The sequence below is a fragment of the Protopterus annectens genome, chromosome 12.part0 (genome assembly GCF_019279795.1).
Source record: "Protopterus annectens isolate FY-2018-M chromosome 12.part0, PAN1.0, whole genome shotgun sequence".
NCBI classification, from domain to species: Eukaryota; Metazoa; Chordata; order Ceratodontiformes; family Protopteridae; genus Protopterus; species Protopterus annectens.
Window position 1 is genome coordinate 4,110,760 of NC_056746.1, and position 24,176 is coordinate 4,134,935.

The 24,176-nt window shown below is 42.8% G+C and overlaps 1 protein-coding gene across 1 annotated transcript in view; it reads left to right on the plus strand.

The window, feature by feature from the left end:
• Window positions 1-24,176, plus strand: part of LOC122817306 (serine/threonine-protein kinase SMG1-like) — a gene marked incomplete in the record, with an annotated part of 2,898,779 nt that overhangs the window by 1,786,166 nt on the left and 1,088,437 nt on the right.

The window sequence follows — 24,176 nt, forward strand, 5'->3', positions numbered from 1 at the left end:
TGGTCTGAGTTCTTTTTGCAAAGGCTGGATTTTTGCCCTTGAACCTCATTTAGGAGTAGTTTCTAAAGTCATATGGAAAAGATAAACACCTAATGAATTTTTCTTAGGGAACGAGTTGGATTGTCATTGACCTACCTAACCCCTATTGAGCAAATTTGGAATGTGTTATTAAGTATTTCTGTCATTAGTTCTTTTTGTAGTAGTGTTGCGCTTTATGTTGTAATTACTACCTTACTGCAGTAGGTCAGGGATGGTGGCATTGGTGCCTGAGTTTGCTACGCGTTTATTTGCAGTTTTCCACACTTGGTTTCAAGTGAAAGAACATAGGAGTTGTAGTCTCAGTGTGAAGCATATTGCAATTGAATCCATGAATAAAAATAGGTAAGTAAATGCACAGGATGTTCTGCTGGGGATATAACAAGATTGCAGTGGTGATAAGGGTGCAGAAATTGGTACTACTACTAAAATCTCTATGGCAGACTAATCAAAGAATTAGTCAAAAACATAAACATAGTAACAAATTACTTTCCTTGAGTGGTGCACTAGTTGAGATTCCATCCCATCATGCACATGAATGTGCACAAACCTGCCAATACACACCATGCAAAAGTCATCTGGTTTAACACACACACAATCTACAGCACATATACACTACTCACCTTTCTAATGTAGTAAGAAATTCCTTCCCGAAACAACGTTTAAAACAAACTCCAAGCTCACTGTATACTTTGGGTGAGTGCTTGTTAGTTCACAAAGTTGCTCTTGCAACCATCTCACAAAGCATACACTTTTCACACCTTTTGTGCACTTTGTTCCAAACGCCCTCACTAAAATCATTCTCCTAGTCAAATGCAGTCTCCTATAACTCCATTCTTCTGACCGTGTATACACTCATTACACCATTTTCTTGGACAAATGCATCATCATACCCGTGTTCTTTTGAACACATGCATGTAGACTCCCATAATACCAATCTCCCCGTCAAGAAGATACTGTAGTACTGGCAGTCTCCCAGCCGTGAATTCCAAACAAGATTGCTCTGCATCCCATACCCATACAAAGCAGTGTTTACTCACTCCTAGTACCATCCACATGCATACAGATTATCAACTGATGGTCTCCTATGTGCACACAGCACTGATCTGCAAGCTGTCTACCATAAGCATACTCAACAGCAAATTGTTACATACTTGAATTTAACATTCTTGGCCACTTGCTCACCAAAGTGCCGACACACATGTGAACTATACTTTAAATCACTCCAAAACTTAGCATTCTCATAACACCATCTACGCACTGACAGACAAAATACCTCAACAACCTGTTGCTTCCTACGCATTCCTTTTGGCTTTAAAATGACTACCACACATACTCACTGACTTTCTTCTGCTCATACATCAATGCAGTAGATATAGCCGTCTTTTGCATAGTAAGAAACAATTGCTGTATAAAAGAGAAGCAGACCTAACACAGCAGTGGACCTGAATTATATTCTGGACCATTATGTGTCCTCTGAGTGCCGTATACTCACTGAATGTACTCCGTGAGTGGGCACTGACAGGCTGTCTCTGAGATGGCTAACAGTGTGTCTGTCTCTGAGATGGCTAACAGTGTGTCTGTCTCTGAGATGGCTAACAGTGAAAACATACACCGTTAACTGACAGACACATTGGCTAGTACTTTGCCAAGCTGGTCTGTGGTGAATTTCCAACTTTTTCCTTAATGTGCCTCTGTTCTTTGCATTTTTGTAGCTTGTTTGACTCTGCATTGAGCACAGCAATGTCCTTGTTTCCCTTTTAAAAAGATATATATATTTAAAAGATTAATTTGCATCCTGTTTCTTTGTGAAAAAAGTTGATTTCCTCTTAAGCTCATTTCTAATATTTCCTTATGCTTATCTTTGCAATGCATTCTTGTCTGTTCCTTCTGTCTTTCCTAGGACTATTAAATCATCCATATACAAATCCAGAGTCTGTAGTGGGAATTGTGTTTTTCTGTCCTTTTCCAAGAGTTTATTTGTTAACTTCATGAGATAATTCAGGATTATGCCAAGACACTTTTTCTTTGGAGGTTTTGACCGAAAGCTTCACAATGACATTCCTTAGACTAGCTAACTGATCGGTGGAGGGTATATTATATTCACTGTGGATTTACAATAAGTTGTTACACAGCTGGTATCTTTCGTAGTTGGTGCAGTGTCATTCTGCTTTCAAACGTTTGTATGCTGCTTTGTTTTAGAGGGATAATACGTTTAAATGCACCTGCGTTTCGCAGTACCATAATTCAGTTTACCATTTAATTATGCTTTTTAATGGGGATGTCATTTAGTGACTTCAGTTAAACAGTGTTAGTTGCCATGGAGTTTCCATTTAGTTTAACGTGATGTTTTGTAGCTTTTATGAGTGAATTTTGTGGTATGTGAGAAGTTGTCCCCTTTCCTTCTTATCCAGCAGTCAAAGTGCAGGCTGGTGAAACTTTGATTTTATTTTCATCGTATGCGTAGCTTTGACTTTGGGCACATTCTGGCAGGGGATAACTTGATAATTTCCTCTTTTGCTGTTATTGATTCATTTACTCCTTATCAGCATGCTCTGGAGCATACGTCTGCTAGTATTGCATGCTGTGGTGTTGCACATTGAGCTAGAAAAGGGTACCTAGCTAGCCACTGTAGTATTCCCTTTTTCTTTGTGTTTTTTTTCTGAAACTCGCTTTATGTTCTCATGGCTTACATTTGCATTTGAAAAGTTCACATATTTGTAGTCTTTATAGTGTTCTTTTCGCTACTATGTCAAGTTCCAGGATCCATATTGGCACTATCGTTATTACCTTGTAGAGGAGTATGACTTATAATTATGGTGTGCTAATGGGAATGGCAGACACGCCTGAGGCATTATGGCTTTCTAGAAATACTTAAGCATGCCTTTAATATAGATGTAAATCATATTCAAGAATAAGCAGTCATGATTAGCAAGGAATTACATATTTCTTCAGTGATTGCGTACGTATCTCTTCATCATCAGACCACTTTCCATTTGTCATAAAAAGGCATGTTGATAGCTAAAGGTTTGAGACAAACTGGAAAGTTGACCTGTTTCTGTTAAGGGGAGACCATTTAAATGTGCATTGGCGTTCTTTTAGGACTGTAGCCTTAAAATTTTGATGCAACAGGTTGTTAGATAAAATATGGCAAGTATAAGGAAGTTTTAATGAATTTCATAGAGGAGTAAAAGATTCAAAAGTGACAGGTTATTTGTAGAATTAATGAAGGTGAAGGAATAAGTGATTCATAAGGAGGAAGAGCTAAACTCAAAAAAACTGGAGGTACAGGATAAAATAGTGTTAAGTTAGAGGGTGGACCAAGCAAAGAGAATCCTCAGTGTTACATTTTGAAATCTTACCCAAAGGAAAAAGTGTTTAGCTCTAAGGATTAGGTAGCAGATGGGTTGAGACCATTGTGAAACAAAGTTAAAAGGACAGGAAGGGGCTGTGAGAAAACTGTGGATAGACTGTATAGTTTTGTTCATGTTTATGAATAATTATATGAAATAGAGGCACATTGAGAAGAAAAGACAGTAAATAAGGGACTTGTAAGGAATTTTCCTATTACAAAGTTTTCACGAGGATGAGGGAAACTACTTTTGCAAGAAGTTGTCGAGGATTAGGAAGAAACTGTAATAAGAAATCGAGAGATAAAGAGAAAACACCTGTAACAGTTTACCGTCCGTGATGTATGCCTGTTTAAAGACAAATTAAGTGCTTTACTAAACAGTGAGTTATGGGTTGGTAACTGTAGACTGTCCCCCAAATACCTGGAAACTGTCATAATGGTTATTCACTAGCTGTTATAATGGTCATTCACAAACCGGGCAAGTAGATCAGTGGTCAATTACTAGTTAATTTGATGCCATTCCCCACTCGGGTATCACAGAAAAACTCACTAAGCTAGGCATCAACTCCTATATCACTAGGTGGGTTACTAACTGGCTCAGAGGTAGAACCCACAGTGTGAAAGTAGCTGACTCCAAGTCAAACTGCCGACCAGTCACGAGTGGAGTCCGACAGGGTTCGGTCCTGGGTCCTCTCCCGTTTATCTACTTCTCTGAAGTCCAGACCAACACGAATGGACTTTGGCTGACAAAGTTCACAAACGATTGCAAGTTGGGAGCTATTAACTCCCCAAGTGATGTTGACATCCTACAGAAAGGCCTCACTGAGACCAACGACTGGTGTCGGAACCATGGCCTTAAGCTCAATGCCAAAAAATGTCATTAACCCCTTTGGTAAAAACCCAGTTCCCGTGAATTACCACATCAATGGTAGTCCACTGAACACAGAAGGTGTTATAAGAGATCTGGGAACACAACAGGTTAACAGCAACCTCTTTCTTGACCACCACATTGCCACTGTGGTCAGAAAGTCCTATCTATCTCATTACTAAGGGTTTTGCATCCTGGAAGAAAGAGATCATTGTTTCCCCCTACTCTTCTCTCATTAGGCCAGTCATAGAGTACAATGCCCCATTTGGCATGTACCTAACTAGACACCTGCAACAACTGGACAGGCTGCAAAAGTACCTCACAGGGGATCCTAGGCCTTAAACACTTGTCTTATATGGACAGACTCAAAAAAACTCCCAACTATTCTCTGTCTCATATCACCTACTTACAGGTGATCTCTGCTTGACTTAGAAAGCCCTGTTTGACCCGGCTCTGTTAGAAATGCTACAGCTGCAGAAGTCCCAATCCCTGCGCACCACACGCTCCAGAGACCTCAACCTTATTACCACAATCAACAGAACATGCTGGAGGGACAGGTTCATAACCCAGAAGACTGCCCATGCTGTGAAATGGACTTCCTATAGATGTCAAAAAGAACACCTCAGTGGCCCTCTTCAAGAGAAATCTTGATGAGTGGATGGGAAATAGAAAATTCATCCCTGGGGATCACTGCAGTAGCTCTGCTGGACAGAGGCACTGGGAACTAAGGTCAGGTGGCATGATGCCAGGTTAATCCTGTGTTCTAGGCTTGTAAAGGCCCCAGGGCTGTTAGCCTATTACACACCTATGAACCTATAAATTATGTACTGCACTGATATTTTTCCTCCCCTCATCAGTCTGGAGCATATATGTTTTGTACCAGGTCTAAGATACCCATGCTAATGTACTGAAAAGATGAGATGAGTTGATGAGATGCCAGCAAAGCTAAGCAGACATTGTAATTACATGTTTAGATGATAAAAATACATTTGAAAATTTGTTGACATTATTTGAAGTAGTAAGTATAATGGTCTTTCCTGTGTAGTGGGTGTATTTAAAAAAATATTTGTTAAAAATACATAGACACAAATCAAGATGAGAAATGTTAGGGAGTTATTGCAGAGGACTAAGGTGTGAGCTGTTATTGAGCTGCTTCCTGTGTCCAGGGATTGGAGTCATACCATCATTTGCCTACTGTGTGATTGAGCAAGTCACTTTTTGAAACAGTGCGTTTGGGTCTTCCCCAAAAAGGGCGGTGTGTGTAGTTTGGCTTACCTGGTCAACATTTAGATAAAAGAATAGGAAATGCCTTTTCCAAAAGTGTGCAGTTAAGTAGAGGCAATTGACAGGGGAGTATTCTCCATTTTAATGTTTGATATTTATCTTAAACCTTTGGGCAAGTATGATGAGGTAGCTACAAGGAAGGGTGTTATGGGTTGCAGACATTTACGTACAAGATGGCAAAATACACTGTCATATTGTTTATCTAACAGGTCTAGAAATGGATTTAAAAGTAATATTTCAGGAGCTTTGTTGTTATAGAATTGACGGATGCAAGATTAGCACACACAGTAAAGCCAAAAAAGATTTTTCACATAATGTGTGAAGATTGCTTTGAGTGACTCTAGGCAGCTAGTTTACATAAGACTGAAGTTGAGACACAACTGAAAGGTCATTGCCCTTACAAGTAGGGTGCATTTTAAGCAAAGTAAAAGATCTGTATGGGAAATGGAATATTTTTAGATATGACAATTCAGTCAGGTGATCAACTCTGCAGTTAGTATTATGTATGTCTCAGGGTTTTTCTTCTCGCCATCTCAGATGAGCTTTTTAGTAAATGTATATATGGAAAAAAAACTTGGGTTGCATGCAATATATTGCAGCTTTGCCAACAGAAGCAGTAGTAGTATTGCAAGATGAAGATTGAGGGATCAGAGGGATGTATAATTTATTAAAAGACAAAAAAAAAGGCAAAGGGGCATTGGTGGTGGAGTGCTTTTTTTTTTTTTTTTTTTATTTATTTATTTATTTTTTAAAGGACTTCAAGATGGCTGCACATTGAGTAACAACTTAATTCTAGCTCTTCCAGTGTGAAAACAGAAATTCAGCAGAAAAAGTCAGTTGACTTGTATTTCCAGGTAAATTTCAGTAACTGGATAGTAAATGCACTGCCTGGATGCCAGGAAAAAAATAGAGTACCTGAAAGAAAATCTGCTACAAAAGGTGAGGAAACAATGACTGGAAATAGTACTACAACTGTTCAACAAAAAGCAGTGCAAGTGTCAGACGTGACTTCCAGTAACCTAGAGAAAAGTATAAGGCAATTGCACACAGACCTAATTAAAATAAACAAAACACAACTCAAATAATAAGCTGGAAAAAATGGAAGAAGCTTTAAACACATTCAAATGAGGTGATAAAACTGCAAAAATCAGAGGTTGAAATGAAGAAAAGGCTGGCTGAATGAGACTGTTCAAGAAGAGATGTTTAAAAAAAAACAGAATTAGAGGACAGAGCATGTAGGGGAATATCTGAGATTTTCTGCTGTACCAGAGAAGCTGGAAGGAACAAACTGTATTAATTTCATGAAAGCACAAATAAGCAACTGGATGGGTATTCCACACCAGGTGTTAATTGAGAGGGTGTACTTCATCATGTGTATACTCCAAACCTGGCTATGAGAAATGAACCTAGACCTTTAATAGTAAAGATGCAATCCTACCATTAGAAGGAGTTGACTCTAACAAAACTTTGGCAGAAGGACAAAGTGCTAAAAGTGGGGGAGAGCAGAGTGTGGAGAATGATTATTAAAGGAGGAGTAAATGTATTCCACTATTCAGGGAATGTCGAGAAGCAGGCATGACATTCAAACTGCTGTACCCAGCTATCTTCAAAATATTCTTTCCTGGAGGGCCAAATATTTTTTTTTTTATGTTGTATGTACTAAGGAGGAAATACAAAAGTTTGTCCAACAAAAAGTGAGCTGTGAAATGGCATGAGATTCTGCTGCTTGTTCTTCTGGTAGTAAAGACCGCAGAGAGACTGTGCTTGTGAAGCCTTTGCCAGTGTTTCAACTGAAAATGCTTGAGAAGGAAAAAAGAACATGAGTTCACTAGAAGATTTGATAGTGCGTTGGAAATGAAGCAGAGATGGGTTTTGGGAGATGGAGATGAACAGGAATAAAACCAGCAACTTGGAAATTGACAAATGTGGGATTACAAAGCAGTAATTATATTTGTGAAACATGATATAACAAGAAAGTCTGGAAAGATTGGACTTTTTTCACTTTGTAAATTTGTGTCTCACTCCAAAGCATATGCCCTACATGTCATCAGTGTTTGGAAAAATATGTAGTTAACTTTCTCTTCTCTTCCACACTAAGTAAAACATTTTTTTTTTAGTATTTTTATAGTGCTTGTTTTTCTTTACATGGTATAAAGTAAAGTTTTCTCAGCTTTTTAAAAGTGTAATAGGGATGCTAATGTAAACAGGTGTTCCAGTCCCCCCTTCTCTTTCAGTTTTAAGAATTGTAGGCACTGCAATGTTGCAATGTAAAAAAAAAAAAAAAAAAGAGATAGAAGTCTGGTCAAAAGACCACAACAAAGGAAAAATGTATGTACTTTTTCTCATTCTTGCATAGGGGAATGACTGGATTAAGGCTCGTAGCCTTATCTAGTAACACATGTTAAGAGAAAGCAAGCAAATGAAAAAGAACACTGACTATTTTAAAGCTTTTTGCTAGTAAATAAATGTATGCTTAATAGCAACTCTATTTCTGGTCCTCGTGTCTCCATGGAGACAAATCTGATAGAGAAATGGCTAGGAGATGATGTTTTCTGAAAGCATTCAAGTGTTTCCCAGCTGGGAGAGCTGTAAAGATGAGACAAAACCAGACAACACTTAGAAGCACAGGCTGTAACATTTGTCTTAATAGGAATAACCTTCCTTTTAGGTTAATCCAAGTCTGAGTGTGGCTTTCAGTTTGGGACACTTGCAGTTTTGCGTGTTAGTATTAAGTTAACAGGTCGTAGGGGGTATTGGGAGTGTGTTTTTTGTTTGATGGCTTTCAATAAAACAATTTTTTTAAGGTGTGACAGCTGAATGGGTATGACAAACAACTGTGTAAAAGATCAACCTGCCAAACAGTGCAACAACTTACTCCTTTCTTGGAGGTCTGTGGGTCCCTATTGGACCAGGAAACTATTTGGGCTGCCTATTCTCCTGAACTAGGAAAGGGATTTTATTGCAGGATGTTCCTGGTCCATTGAAAGGAGGGCACTTGACCTATTCTGGATCTCTCCTTGCCCAGCACCATTCTCAAGATTCCTTCTTTTCAGATGCTTACTGTTCAAACCCTGTTTCCTCTTGATGTTCTTCATGTTTCACTGTTGCAGTCATTACATTTGGGTAATCTGCTTGCAGATTGCCGTCAGTCAGCCTGATTAACAAAGTCTTGGGTCCTGCGTCAGTTGCTGTCCCTTCTTCCATGACATCAGGTCGTCAGGGGCATAAAACATGCAGCTGACATCATTACATCAGTCTTTCTTGCCATGCAGTGCCCGAAGCAGAAGCAGTTCGCAAGTGCCGGTCGGCCAACTCCTGAAATTTTCATTTTAAGTTTGGCCCCTGATTCCCTGCCTCCTGCTCCTAGTAAACCTGACCGATACTACAGGGTTCCTGAGTCCCACAAGTTCCTTTTCAGAAATCCTGTTGCAGATCCAGAGGCTATTTCTCTGGTGCCCAAGAGCATTAAGGCTTCTACTGCTAAAAATCCTACCCCTTCTGATAGAGACTCCAGGGCGCTGGATAGATGGGGTGAAAAGGTTTATACTTCTGCAACCTTGGCAATCAGAGCTTTAAACTGCCAATTTCATATGTTAAAATATCGACAATATATTATTGGACTGCTTAAACAGAAAATTATGTTGATTCCAGACTGTGTGGAAAATAAAGATTTACAGGACTTAATGCATTCTGCTGAACAAGTTGGAAAACATACTTTGCAATGTGGTTTTGATTCTTTAGAGGCCTCTTGCAGGGCTGCTGTTACTGCGCCTGTGCTTAGAAGGCATGCTTGGCTTAAGGAGCAATCTTTGCCTGATCATGTTAAAGCTAAATTGTTGGATGCTCCTTTAAATCAGGACCGACTGTTTGGCAACAGGGCTGAAGAAGTTCTTAAAAAGAGGGAAGGTAAAGCTAAATCTATGCAAACTGTTAAAGATTATTTTACAAGTGCAACCTCCGAGATTTAGTAGGCACTGGCCTACTAAGAATTGGTCCTATCCAGTCCCTTCCAGGTCCTCTCAAGTCAAACCCAGACACAGCAAAAACCCCAGGTTTCAGTCCCAAGGGACTCGGAACTAAGCAGTGGGGGGGGGGGGGCATCCACTTCCAAATCTGGAAATAAGACACCCCCTATGGTAAACAGTCTCAATGACTTCCTTTTAAAATTCCCAAGCACTTATCTTTTGACCGCTCCTTTTGGGGGGAAGGATTGCTCTTCATGCAAAGAACTGTGAACTCATAACCCAGGACAAATGGGTTTTAAATAGTGTCCCAGGGATACAGATTTAATTTCCACACATTGCCAACACCAAATGGATGGCCAGACCTGCCCCCAAATCAGTAGGCAGAGGCACAAAAGCAAGTACTGTCCCTCTTAAGCATGGGGGCTATCCAACTGGTGCCAGAAGAGGAAAAGGGACAAGGTTTCTACTCCAGACTTTTCCTGGTACTTAGAAAAGACAAATCATGATGTCCAATCCTGGACCTGTCTACTCTAAACACCTTTCTGGAGATACCAAAATTCAAGATGTTGAGTCTTCACCAATTACTTCCTATGCTAGGCAAAGACGCCTGGTTGACAACACTAGATTAAAAAGAAGCATACCTGCACATCCCGATCAGGGAATCTTGCAGAAGATACCTATGCTTCAAAGCAGGCTACACACATTATTAGTTCTCTGCACTGCCCTTTGGCTTGTCTACTGCGCCCAGGTTATTCACAAAGTGCCTGGCTGTAGTTATTGCGTTTTGCAGACAAAGAAATATTCAAATATACCCATACCTGGACGATTGTCTAATTCGGGCAGAAAACCAGGGTATACTTTTAAATCATCTGGCGTTTGTAAAAAAGGGTTCTAACTTGTCTGGGGGTACACCATAAATGAAAAGAAATCACAACTGGTACCCCTTCAACAAATTGCATTCCTGGGTGAAAGCTTGAATACATCTGCCCAGATGGCTTACCTCACGCCAGAAAAGCAAATTAATTTAGTAATCTACTTCAAACAAGTAGCCACAAAAACACTGCTGTCTGCAAGACAAATACTGCAAGCATTGGGGTTCATGGCCTCCTGCATTCTTCTAATTTCATATGCAAGACTACATACGAGGATACTACAGTGGTATCTAAAAAGTCTTTGGAGTCAACATTCTCACAGCCTGAAACCAATGATTCCTATCATACCTTGCCTACGCTTGGAGTTCCTCTGGTGGGCAGAGGCCTGCCACCAAAACAAGGGACAGCCATTCACACTACCCCCTGCCACCCCACACCCCAACTACAGATGCACAGATGCATCAGACTATGCATGGGGGGCTCACTTGACAGGAAGTGCATTCAGGGCAAATGGAACCCAAATCAAATGCACCTACATATCAATCAAAAAGAAATGTTAGCTATACAGAATGCTCTGACAGCCTTCAAGGACTACATTCTTCCAGGACAACTAATGGTAAAGACGGACAACACCATGGTTATGTGGTACATAAACGAGCAGGGGGTGCACATTCCTACCCCCCCTGCAGACTAGCCATGTCATTGTGGAACACAGCCTTGAGCTACCAAGTGCACCTACAAGCTCACTTCCTGCCAGGAAAATTGAATACGCTGGCAGACGGACTAAGCAGAAACCTCATGGACCCACACGAGTGGAAACTGGAGCCAAGGATTTTCAACATTTTGAAAAGCGAATGGGGGAGCCCAGACATAGATCTATTTGCCTTCCCCCAGAGCTACCAGTTGGACAAGTTTTGCACAAGGACTCCCCACAAACCAGCCTGGAAAGTGGATGCCCTATCCTTCAGCTGGAAAAACCTATCAGTCTACGCCTTCCCCCCGCAACCTCTGTTCTCCAGAGTTCTACTAAAAGTCAAACAGGACAAACCAAGGATGATCTTGATTGCTCCAGACTAGCCGCGCCAGCACTGGTACCCCCTCCTGCGCAGTGTGTAGCAGTTAACTCAATGGCACCTGCCTCAGACTCCTTCCCCACTGTCTCAGCAGGAGAACCAAATTCTGCACCCTCAGCTTCCAACTTTGAACCTTGCAGCCTGTCTAATCACTTAAATTCACCCCTTTCATCCGTCAGCAAACCTGTGATGGATGTCATCTTAGAGGCAAGGAGACCTAGTACTAGAAAATCTTATGCTGAAAAATGGAAAAGATTCTGTGCCTGGAACCAATCTTAAGGGATGAGCACAGTGGTGCCCAATTTACCTCAGATTTTGCAATACTTAACTGAGATGCTTCACAAGGGCTTGTCCTTTTCTTCCATTAAAATCCATGCCTCAGCCATTTCAGCTCATTATAACACAGAGCCTCCCCTCTTTTCTCATTCTTTGCTCAAGCAGTACCTCAGAGGGGCCAAAAACTTTAGACCACCCAGATCTCCAACCCCTGCCTGGGACCTTAACTTTGTATTGGAGAAACTCACTCTACCTCCTTTCGAGACAGCTGCTACTGCAGACTTAAAATTTCTTTCTTGGAAAACAGCTTTCTTTTTAGCAATCACTTCAGCTAGAAGGATATCTGAATTACATGCTCTTATGGCAGTGGAGCCCTTCATCATCTTTCTTGCGGGTAGGGTGTCACTCAAGACCAGTCCATCCTTTGAGCCCAAGGTGGTATCCAGTGTAGCTCTTAATCAGTCCATTCATTTGCCAACCTTCTTTCCCAATCCACAGAACAAAGGGGAACAGATTCTGCATTCCTTGGATGTGCACAGACAACTTAGATTCTATTTGGACAGGACTAAACCTCGAAGAAAATGGGAACAACTGCTGGTGGCATTTGCTGCGGTGGCAGATGGGAAGGCTTTTTCAAAACAAACCCATTTCTAAATGGATAAGCCATTGCATTCATTTCTGCTGTAAGCACCATGGAAAACCTATCCCCCAGGGGATCAGATCTCACTCCACCAGGGCTGAATCTACTTATGCAGCTTTTCTCAGAGGTGCTCCTACCAGGGACATCCTGGAAGCTGCAACTTGGAGTTCTGTACATATTTTCACCAAGCATTATCATTCGCCACGTTTCTCTAAATCCAGAGCTGGCTTTGCCACTGCTGTCTTGCAGGGCCTTATTGCTGGCCCTAAGACTATGTAAACTTCTCCTTCCAGCCATAGCTTTGGGAATCTACCCAAATGTAATGACTGCAACAGTGAAACACGAAGAACATAGTACAGTTGTGTACACTTACCGTAAATGTAGATGTTAGAGTGTATTCGCTGTTGCAGTCCTGGTTACCCTCCCTCCAGCCCCTAACTTCTTCAGGCTATACCTCTATTTTCCTTTACTATGCTTAAAAACCTTTGTGGTGTATTTGCTTTTTTTGGAGGTATACCTTTGTGTTTTTATGTGTATTTGCTCCCCATTGGGGGGGCACCTGACATATGGGGCAAGAAAAACTGATGTAATGACGTCTGCATGTTTTATACCCCTGACAACCTGACGTCATGGAAGAAGGGACAGCAACCGACGAATGACCTAAGACTTTGTTGATCAGGCTGACTGAGGGCAACCTGCAAGCAGATTACCCAAATGTAACGACTGCAACAGTGAATACACTCGAATATCTACATTTATGGTAAGTGTACATAACTGTACTTTCTACCCCAGGCTTTTCTAGTGTCCTTGGATTTGAAGGATGCTTATCGTCATGTTCCTGTTAATCCTCTTTTCATGAAGTTGTTACATTTCTCTGTTTCTTTCTGTCATTTTCAGTTCTCTGCTTTGCTCTTCAGCCTCTCTACGGCCCCAAAGGTATTCACAAAATGTTAGCTTCTGTGATTGCCTTTTGGAGGCTCCAGGGCATTCAGATTTTTCATTATCTAGATGACCTGTTGCTTCACATACCTTCTTCCAGTCACCTGTTACAGAATCTGGAGTTCATCTCTCTCCTCCAAAGTCTAGGGTTCACACTCAACTTTATCTGACTCCCTCTCAGGACCATGTGTATCTGGATTGCAGGATTCAGATAGTTCCAATATTGGCCTCTTTCACTTCTGCAAGTTTTGCCCTTAATGGCTTTCTTTTCAGTCTCTTCTTCTAAATGCTGTTTCACCCAGAGAATTTCTTTGAACCCTGGGATTCTTGGCCTCTTCTGTTCCGGTGTTCCCACTTGCCAGACTGCACATGTAGAAGCGTCAGTGGTACCTCAGTTCAGTTTGGCTTCAGCGTTACCACCCTCAAATTTCATTGTGCCTTTCCTTGACTAAAATGGGAATTCAAGTGGTGGATTCGGCAACTTTCCCTAAACCCAGGCATGCCCTTTCAGCCTCTGGTTCCTTCTCAAGAATGTTTCATTGACCCTTCAGACATGGGGTGGGGGGCTGCCTGTACTCATTTGAAAGTTCAAGGTCTTAGGCCCCCCCCCCCCCTCATCAGAGGTCATACTGTATCAGCTTCAAAGAGATGAGAGCTCTGATTCTGCCCCTTAAAACTTATCACCCCAAGTTTACAAGGACAATACCACAGTGATGTAAGTCAACAAGCAGTGGGGCATAAATTGGTTCTTCAGGCATAGAATCTGGTTATCAGTCAACTCTTCAGGCAGTATATATTTCCTCAGAGCACAGTTTAGTGGCAGACACCTTCAGCAAGTCCAAAACACAGGCTCAGGAATGGAAGCTGCATTAGACATGGTCCATTAGTGGAGTATTCCTCAGGTAGATCTTTTTGCCTCCCCTGTAAACAGACAGCTTACTCTTGTGTGTTCCGGAGTGCCGTGATGGTGCTGAGAAAGGCATTGTTGCAGACATCAAAGAATGAAGCAGTATCAGTTTCTTGAACTTTAACTGTCCCTTGACTTAGGAATGCCCTTCATTCCTGTCATGGAATTGCCCCCTCTCCCAAAATGAAAAATACATTTGGAGAAATTAAAACTAAGAACAACCATAGATATGAAGGATAACCACCCACACTTACATTCTTATTCACAAGACAGCACAGGGAGTTCCTCTAGGTTGGGGGAGGAGCTGTTAATTACCAGTTTGTCACTTCCCTTGGTGCAACTTACAGCATCAAGTATACTCCAAAATGCAGGTCCATATTTTATCCACCCTCTAGACCAAGGGGATTGATTTTTTTTTTTTTTTTTTAATTAAATTTGTTTAACTGAGTAGAGTACTGATTGAACAGTGACCAATTGCAGGCTTAGCTCAGGTTCTTCATAATTTATCAAAAAATACAGTATACAAATGACTGTTTACATTTATGCGTAAGCATAGAGAATGTGATAAACACTATATGCACAGAAAACCTACCAAACATGCATACAGTTACGTGAGTGCAATAGAAAAGGAAGAGCAAAGTTAAAGCAGGCGAAGTAGAAATGGTGGGAGGTAAGGGTAGTAATAGCCAGGTTAGGCATGCTAATAGATACCAGTAAGATGAAAGAGGAAACTAGATTATGCCCAGTGGGTTTACAGCAATAATGGTGTGGTAAGCTGCATCAAGGTTTAGGATAACACAGAGAACACTGGAACACAGTTTAGGATGAGTGAGTTCATCAGGTGGATCGGGTATGTGGAAATTAAAGGTACTTCGCAGTTGGAGATATCAGTTTGACATGTCCTTCAGATGGACAGTTGCATTTGAACTGTCTTAGTAAGTATTGCTTGAACCATGACCTGAACAAGGGAGCACTTTGTGTGATCAGCTAAATCAGGCGGAAGTGACTGCCATAGCTTTTGGGAAAGTATAGAGAAGCAGTGGCCAGTAAAGGGCAGTCTTAGAAAAGGAGTTTATCAGAAGTGGATCTAGCTTAGCGTCTTAAATTATAGGTTTGAGTGCCAGTAAAAGGTTTGTAAGTGAAAGGGAGGGGGATGTTTGATTTGAAGAGTAAGGAACCTAGAAGAAGGTTTGACATGGTCTGTACTGGAAGCCACTTAGCCTTTGAAAGAGTAAAGCAGTGTTTATCTAGTACATGGTGAGATAGCTATATTGGCCTATTTTATTGAAGAGGATCTGAAAGATGGCAGTGTTTTTGACAGGCTGATGCAAACAAAGGGAGACCATACTCAAGCTGAGCAAGGAGGATGCCTTTTTCTATTGCAGCCCTTGATTGATGTGAGAGGAACTGAGATATTTTGTTTGCCCAGAAGAGTAGGCTGTTGACCTTGGCTCCCAGCATTTGTGTGCTCATAGAAGTGTAATGACTGGATTCGTATATACCTTCTGTGTGGATAAAGCCTGATATAAGCAACCTTTTAAGATGAAATATTGACAAACTGGGCATCTTTCTGTGTCTTCAGAAATCTAGCTTGATACTATCATCTGCACCACAATTCTGACAGTAGTGCTGGAAACAGAGTTGCACACTGTGACCCTATCATTCTACTCGCTTTATTTGACCAGATGGATCAAAAGACACATTTCAACAAGAGCATTCTTAAATCTTTGGGTTACTGATATCCCTGCATTTTGACGTTGCTGTTTGTCAGAAATCTAAGGAAGCCCACTGCCCTCACTAGAGAAATCTTATCCAAAGATGGTTTTATAGGTTCATAGGTTGGTATTGGGCTATCTGCCCGAAGGCATATATTAGCCCAGCCACGTTGTGTGGTATTCACCGCCCCTTTATTAGTTTCCTAGACCCTTGTACTAGCAGCTAGTACCCTTGGGCCCCTATCTAGTAGTGCTGTTGGTGTGATCCCCGGTGTGAACTTTGTTACCCATCCACTCATCAAGGTTCCTCTTGAAGAGTGATGGTGAGGGGCTCTGTCTTCTGTAGATCGGGACCCTGTTCCATAATAAGGGAAGTCTCTGCGAAGGGAATCTATCCCTCCAGCATGTTCTATTCATTGTTGTGTTGAGGTTTATATCCCTAGAGCGTGTAGCTCGAGTAGATTTGGTTTTGCTAAGATGGAGCATGTTCAACAATTCTGGGTTGGACATGGATCTGTACGTTAGACAGAGATCGCCTCTGAGAAAGCGGTATGCAGCAGAGAACAGTCTTAGCTTTTTCAATTGTGCTGCATAGGGCAACTGTTTGAGGCCAGTAATCCTCTTGGTTAGGTATCTCTGTGGTCTCTCCAGCTGCTGGAGATGTCTAACCAGGTACATTCCAATTGGTGCATTGTACTCAATAAGCGGTCTGATGAGGGAAGAGTAGAGGGGCACCATTACATCCTTCGCTCTTGATGCGAACGCTTTTGTGATCAGATGGGTCACATAGAAGGATTTTCTAACCACTTTGGCAACATGGTTATCAAAGGAAAGCTGACTATCTACTTGGGTCCCTAGATCCCTTATTTCTTCTTCAGATTTCAGGGGATTACCTCCTATGTTGTAGTTTGCGGGTACTCTGTTTTATCCAAAGGGGATTACTATGCATTTTTTTGCATTTAGCTTGAGACCATGGCTTTGACACCATGCATCAGTCTCATTTAGGCCCTTCTGGAGGATCTCCATGTCGGCCGTAGACTCTGTTATAGCACCCAGTTTGCAGTCATCCGCAAACTGTCAGCCACAGCCCTTCCGTGCTTGCCTGTACTTCTGAGAAATATATGCCAAACAGGATGGTCCCCAGGACAGAGCCCTGAGGCACACCACTCGTTAATGGTCTGGATTTGGACATAGATCCCGCTACTCTTACTTTATGCGATCTGTCTGAGAGCCAGTTTGCGATCCATCTTGTGACGTAAGAGTTTATGCCCAGGCTGGTGAGCTTATCAATAATACCTGAATGGGGAATGATGTCAAATGCTTTAGCAAGGTCAAGGTAAGCCGTGTGTACCTCCTTTCCCTTATCTATAGCCTGAGTAACTGTCTCAAAGAAATCCACCAGGTTCAGGAGGCATGATCTGCCCTTGAAGCTGAACTGTGTGGGGTCCAGCGACTGGAGGTTCCCAGTCTCTCCATTTATGAGATCCATAATGATTTGCTCCATAGCCATACAGATCAGACTGGTCAAGCTTATTGGTCGGTAGTTCCCAAGGTCAGTTGTGGCCCCACCCTTGTGTAGCGGGATCACCGTTGCCATGTGCCATTCTATGGGCACATATCCTGTGGAGAGGCTGAGACTGAACAGGGTATTAAGATGCGGGGTTAATTCCTTTTGGAGCTCGCATATGACACAGCCTGGGACACCATCTGGTCCCATGGAGGCAGTGTTTTTAGCTTTAGATAGAGCCTTGTTAACCATTAGTAATAATGGCGTGCTTAAGTGCTTACCAACACAGTAACACCAGTTGTAGTCCCGCAGCACTCTTAAATACTGACCACTGATGCTTCACACTTTGCTTGGGAGCATACACAGCCTGAAGGTTGGAAAGTTGAACTGCCCAGCCAAGATATAAGCACAGCAGCTGGATTGAATTTTGCATTACAGATTTTTATGACATTGTGGAAGCCAGGAATCTTGTTGGTGACACAGTGCCATGGTGATGTGGTAGATAAGCCTGAAGGAGCTGACTCATACCTGCTATATAAGCTGACCATGTTGGAATAGAACTTACCTTGTTACAGTGTTTTCGTTTGACCTCATATATCCTGTGAAGCCTGAAATGTCAGTAAACAATCTCAGCAAATCCTTGTTGACTGAAAGTTAAGCAAAATATTTCTAGAGCTGCTGAAATGGGGAACATTAGCTTTGAAAATTCATTGTTTCACATGACAGCTGTCAGTTGCTTTATGAAGGTACCAGTACAAAGAAGTTTGGGCAGGGAACAACTTCATAGTTTTTTTGGTTTAGGGGCTGCTGTCTATGTGATCCACCATTTTCTCTATTGAGTACCCCTTGAGGCCAGAAGGGTATTAGCAAGGCTAAAGTAAGCCTGGTTTTCCCAGCTAGGCCTAGTGATCAGGGAAGGGTCCCTACTTTTTCCAACTTTTTGTACTTTAGTAATATTTTAAGACGTACACCCAAACATTGCAATCCTCAAGTTGCTGGCTTAGATCTCAACTTTGTTCACCTTTGAAACCATTTTCTCACTGATGTACGTATGTACTGGAGGTCAGAAATTCCACTGCCTGAAGTCTTGCATACCTGAATGGAAGAAAGTCTATCTCCCCCTTAGTCTGTATGATGTTATGTGGTTCCTTCTACATCATACCCTACAGGGTACTTTATTTTCTTGGGGCATTTGTTTTATGATTGTGAAGCCGCTTATTCTTTTGTTTGAGCCTGATGCTTGTGCAGATTTGCAGTTCTATGTTAGAACGGTCTTCCTGGTAGCCATCGTATCTCCGGGAGGGTGTATGAATTGCATTTAATGTTCGAAAAACATGCCTCTTACTGGCATAAGGGTAGTAGTGTTCTGCTACCCTCCTCCTGGCAGACTACTGAAGCTCAGAGTCCCTGCCACTACCCATCTGAGGGGTGTGATGGACCAATCACCTGGCAGTACAGGGCCTGCCTTAGTCCCACAGACAGGACCCTTTCAGTTTTCTAGTGCTGTAGTAAGAGAAAGATCTCTTGGAAGACTGCTTCTTACTCTCTGGATCTCTTCAGCTGCTGAGCTCAAATAAGAAACCCTTTTGGGTTTTTATTTTCTCCCTCTGCTTCATCTATCAGTATTTGAATAGTGTATTTTGTTGCTTTGACTGTTTTTTCCTGTTTAGAAATGTTTATATGCTTCTGTTTTTGCTTTAACACAGTAAGGTCTATGCTGTTGATTATAATTTTCATTTGGAAGTTTTGACAGGAAAAACTGCTATTGTAGTTTTTTCACTTGTTTTATGATTATTTGAGTTGATTCAGCAGAATTACAGGATTTTAGATTCTTTTTTGTTTAAATTGTGTTTTGATGACATTTTGTACGTTAAAACATTTCTGTCAGGAATTTTATCAGTTTGTTTTATTTCTTGTGTAATACTATTTTAGGCTGTATCTATTCATTTGGACTGAAACTAGCTCACTTTTTTTTTACAAAATTAGGGGACTTTTGTGCATGTATTTTGTGCCTGGAACTGTTACTGAAACTGCTGTCATTTTATGTAGTGTTCAGTACATTACCTCTGCAGGAGTAGACTTAATACTGCTATTTAGAGAGAAATTCATGGAATTATTTTTTTTATTGGCTGACCAAGCAGCCATTATTTGATACTGCTCTGACTTTTTTTTTCTTCCCTGGTTTGGTGGATTCTGATACGCGCCCCCCCCCCAACACGCACACACTTATCTACCTGTTGTGCACCTGAAAACATTAAATTAAGTCTAGACGCATGCCTCGGCCTATGGTTTGTGGGCAGGCTGTTGTACCACTTGTCACCTTTTGCCTTGGAATCCTCTTGTATGGAAGTAGTACCACACCTGCGTGTGACACAAGGATCAGAAACATCTCCTGGGCTGTACCACTGCCTGGTTAGGGAATGAGAGAACCAAACTCTTAAGGTACGGGGGAGGTCAGTGGTTCAGAATTTGCCAGTGTTGCATCTTCCTACGGGAATTTTCCCATTAGGGCAGTGCATGCTGTAAAGCAACAGAAGACCCACCACATTGCAGGGCAACAGATTCCAACTGTGTTTTCACCTGAGCTAGTTACTATGGCTAGATCTATTATTCAGGCCATTGATTACTGGGTGCAGACTTGGGTTATGAATTATGCTGGAACTCCTGTCCTCATTTAGCCACCCCAGGGTCCTGATTTTGAAGGTAATCTGAGGTTTCAAAAGTGCCAGTGTCTGATGAATAGGTTCAGAAACGCATACAGATGATCCAATGTTGTCTTTTTTTCATATGGTTCAACCTTTGGGGGTTATCTAATCTGACTTCGGCACCTTTCAGAAGCTGTGGATCCAGACCCCTGACTCTGTCCTACCCATAATTCCAGTCTACGGTGTCATCCTCTGTTCCAGGACCTCAACTAACCAGCTCGGTACTGTCCTCCACGATATTGTGTCTAGCACCAGTCACAGTACCAATCATGACCACTAAACCATCCATGTCTTTATTTTCTGCTACAGTTCCGATCTCCCTTTTGGCACCAAAAATAGTACTCCCAACTCCGGTCACTTCCCCCCTCCCTATATATATTACTGGTCTTGTGACCACCGTGCCAAAAGGTCAAACAGCCCCTCGGACCAGATATTCCCCCACGGCAGATCCCTTTTTGGGCAGCAATGCAGCCCCTTCTTGCAGCGACCTGACTCTCCATCAGGGATATCAGCCCTCTCCTTCAGAAACCTTTCGGAATTCGATGTGGTGAGACTTGTGTATCAGCTCCTGACAGCCAGAGGAATCGCAACTCCTTTTAAACCCTCCCTTCTCACACGGAGCCGAGGGATTTTCTCCACAGACTCTGACACATACTCCTCCTTCGACTTACTTGGAGGTATTGAAGCCCCTGACACGGCCGCCTATCCTTGTGCCAGCTGCTTTGGTTCCATTGGTAGACCTCACCATGGCTCCGGGGCCTGCTCTTTGGCCGACTCACTCTGAGTGAAGCCATTCCCGAAATTGTGACTGGGCTGTCAGCACCGTGACTTCCAGTACAGCGCCTGCTTTTCTCTATGGCGCCATCCACTATGGCTCCAGTTGCCTTGGTGGCAGCAAGTCCTCTTGGAGCTCCTTCCCTGGGGGTGGGCTCATCGGAGTGGGGTGTGACCCCAGTTACGAGGTTATCCTTCTCTGTTCCTGGCTCCCATCCCCCTTCAGGCGAGCCTACTTTCCAGGTGATGGAGGGGGCCCTTACCTCCACAGGTACACAGCTGGTTCCCTCGGTGTCAGAGTACCATATATACCCCCCCCCCCCAGACAGCAGCTGAAACAGTCCACCACACTGGGATGTCTAGCACAAGAGCCTCAAGATACCTTACTGTAGGGAACCCTCTCTTTGGAGTCCACCTCAAATATCCCCACTGAGGAGGTACCACACGAGATCGTGCAAGAGGAAGCATGTGGACTCCACTGAGGATTTCCTTACTGAAGATGCAGACTACGATGAGGGGGAGGAGTCCCCACGGTCACCCCCTGAGGTTGTCTCCTTTGGAGACTTACTGGAAATTTTAAAACATTGGGGAGGCTGGAAGCCCACCAACCCATCCTCTGAGGAGTCTGTATTCTTGCAGGCTTTTCGTGCTCAACCCTTTGTCTTGGGTGAGAGAGCCTGCAGACGAACTAGTTCAGTTCATTGTGCAGTGTGCCTGGAAGAGTCCTGACACCATTGAACAAATCCCCCAGAAACCAGACAAAATCCTTTCTCTGCCAGAAGGAAGTCCACATTGGTCTAAAGGGCTTATTGGTAGACACTACCGTGGTGGCGGCCACTAAGAAAGAGCTCGCCGAGGAGAGCCATGCTGTCCATCCCCCAAGCAGGGATTCCCAGATGATTGGCAGGCTAGGGAAGCGAGTGTTTTCTTCATCGACCTTTGCCATTTGGTCCTTGTATTACATGACGCACTTTACCAGGCTCCAGAGAGACCTAATCTCTCAACTCTCGGGAACTTTAGCAGGAGCAGTCTCTGATGAAGGTGCGTGACAGTCGCCTTGCAGCTTGCAACCCTGGAATCTATATCTAACTCGTCCATGTGGTTGATCTCTCACACTACTGAAGGGGCAGCTAGAGCTGCAGGTGCAGCCGTTGTCATGAGACACAACGCCTGGATGCTCCTTTGTGATTGTGTGGACCCTTTTAAGTCTTCCTTTCTCAACACTCCAGTGGAAGCTTCTTTCTTTGACCTGAAAGTGTAAGACACATTAGCTAGGTGTGAAAAGGATGGCAAGACCCTGTCTGCTGTGGCATATGTTTTTCAACCCTCCCCCATCCTTTGGTCCAATGGTGCTCAGGAACATCCTTCATAGGGCCACCCAGGACGTAAAGTAGCTAGGGACTTTGTCCCATCAGTAATGAATGAAGATTAGCAACATCAGATAAAGAAGTTGTGCTTACCATAATGTTCGATCTGTGGTGGTGGTCTTTACTCATTCATTACATTCTACCCTCCTTCCCCCTCCAAAGGCAAAGGCTACTGGAGGTTCAGATTTGGTCCAAATCCTGCTTTTAGGGAATTTGTTCAGAAAAAGCCTCTGCTTTCTGTCTCTTACGGGCAAACTTGTTCTGAGGTATCAGGGAGAGGGGCACTATGGGTAAGCTTAGCTTGAGAGTTTTTTTGGCTGGCACGAGCTTATTACAAAGGCTGACTCTGTTCCGAGGATGGAACTGACACCCATCAGTAATGAATGAAGATCTACAACACAGATGAAACGTTATGGTAAGAACATAACTTTTTTCTTTCTGTCTAGCTGTTCCTTTTTGACAGGATTGTATTGTGTTTATTATGCTTTTTGTTTATCTTGCTCTGCCATAGTAGACAAGGCTTGGGAATTCAAAAAAGGTACATCTTGTGGCCATAAGATTCTCCCACAAAATCCGCACTTTGTGTATGCTGACTGGGAGTTTTTCATCTTGAAGTTAAATACAAGGCTTGTGCTTCAGTTGGTACCACTGCCCTTCAGGGACGTAAGGGCAAATTAGTACAAAAAAGCCATATCCCTGCCCAGTCATGTGCATCTACCCAGTCTTCAGCCTCCTCCTCTTCTGCTACTCCTGTGTCCCTCCGCTAAATCGGAGGAAAAAACAAAGGCAGAAAGCGAAGGGAAAATCAAAGGTCAAAGATTAAGGATTAATAAAAGGTTAGACAAGACCAGGAAAAGATCTTCAGTCCCATCAAAACACTTGGGTCCAGCACCAAAAATTATTAAACAAATTAGTCTGACTCCTACTGTGGTTGTCACTGCCACCTCCTCCTGGATTCTCGCTGGAACCAGTAAGGCCTCTGCTCCATTCCCCCCTTCCATCAGGAAAGATAGAGGCAAGTGTCGACAGGATGACGTGGGGATTCCTTCAGTTGCAGATTCAACTAGGGGTTCTCACGGCACCATCAACACTGGATATTCCGAGAATGGCTCCAACAACACCTCCATTGATTTCTCCTATTCCGGTTTGTCTGTTGGACCCAGAGCTAATGGGGCAGAGCCTTCCAGGAGCACTTGTGTCAGAGCTGACAGTCTTATAGACTCCAGCAGTATCCCTTACTCTCCCAACTCCAATGTCTTCACATCGGGATGAGTCGTAGTTGACACATCAGTGCCGGTGCTGGAGGTATGTATTTGACACAGAAACATTTGGAGCCATCTCTCCCTTGGCACTTTATAGCTTAGCTCCATTGTCTACTTCAGATCTGGGTCAAGGGAGGCTCTTCCTGCATATTATTCCAAGGTTAAGAAAATCTAATTTCTGGTCTCTGCCTCTGCTTTCAAGGCTTTCAAAACGGCTTTTGCCAAGCCAAAAGAGGGGATGCTTTCTGCGCACACTGCTCCATCCCAATCCCCATTTGGACATTGTGTCTGAGTTGGCATTTGCAGGTAGACAAGGACACTTGGCATCATTCAGTTTCGGGGCTGTTGGGTATGTGAGTTCCCTGTTTGATGCAGCAGTCTCATTGAGGTAGGATCCCAGAAAACAGACTTGTTAGTGGAGACATTTTGATTCTGCCCCGGAATCAGTCCTAGAAGATGGACTTGTGACTGGGATGGATCCACATGATCCCGTCATATTTTGTGACATTTTGGTATTGATGCAACAGTGAGGGGGATTTGGTTCACTGGTAACTCTTCCCCTGAGGAGACTGTTTTCTTAGACTTTTGACGCTGAGTCTTCTGCCTCCTGAGTGGTATCCCCATGTTGTTGCAC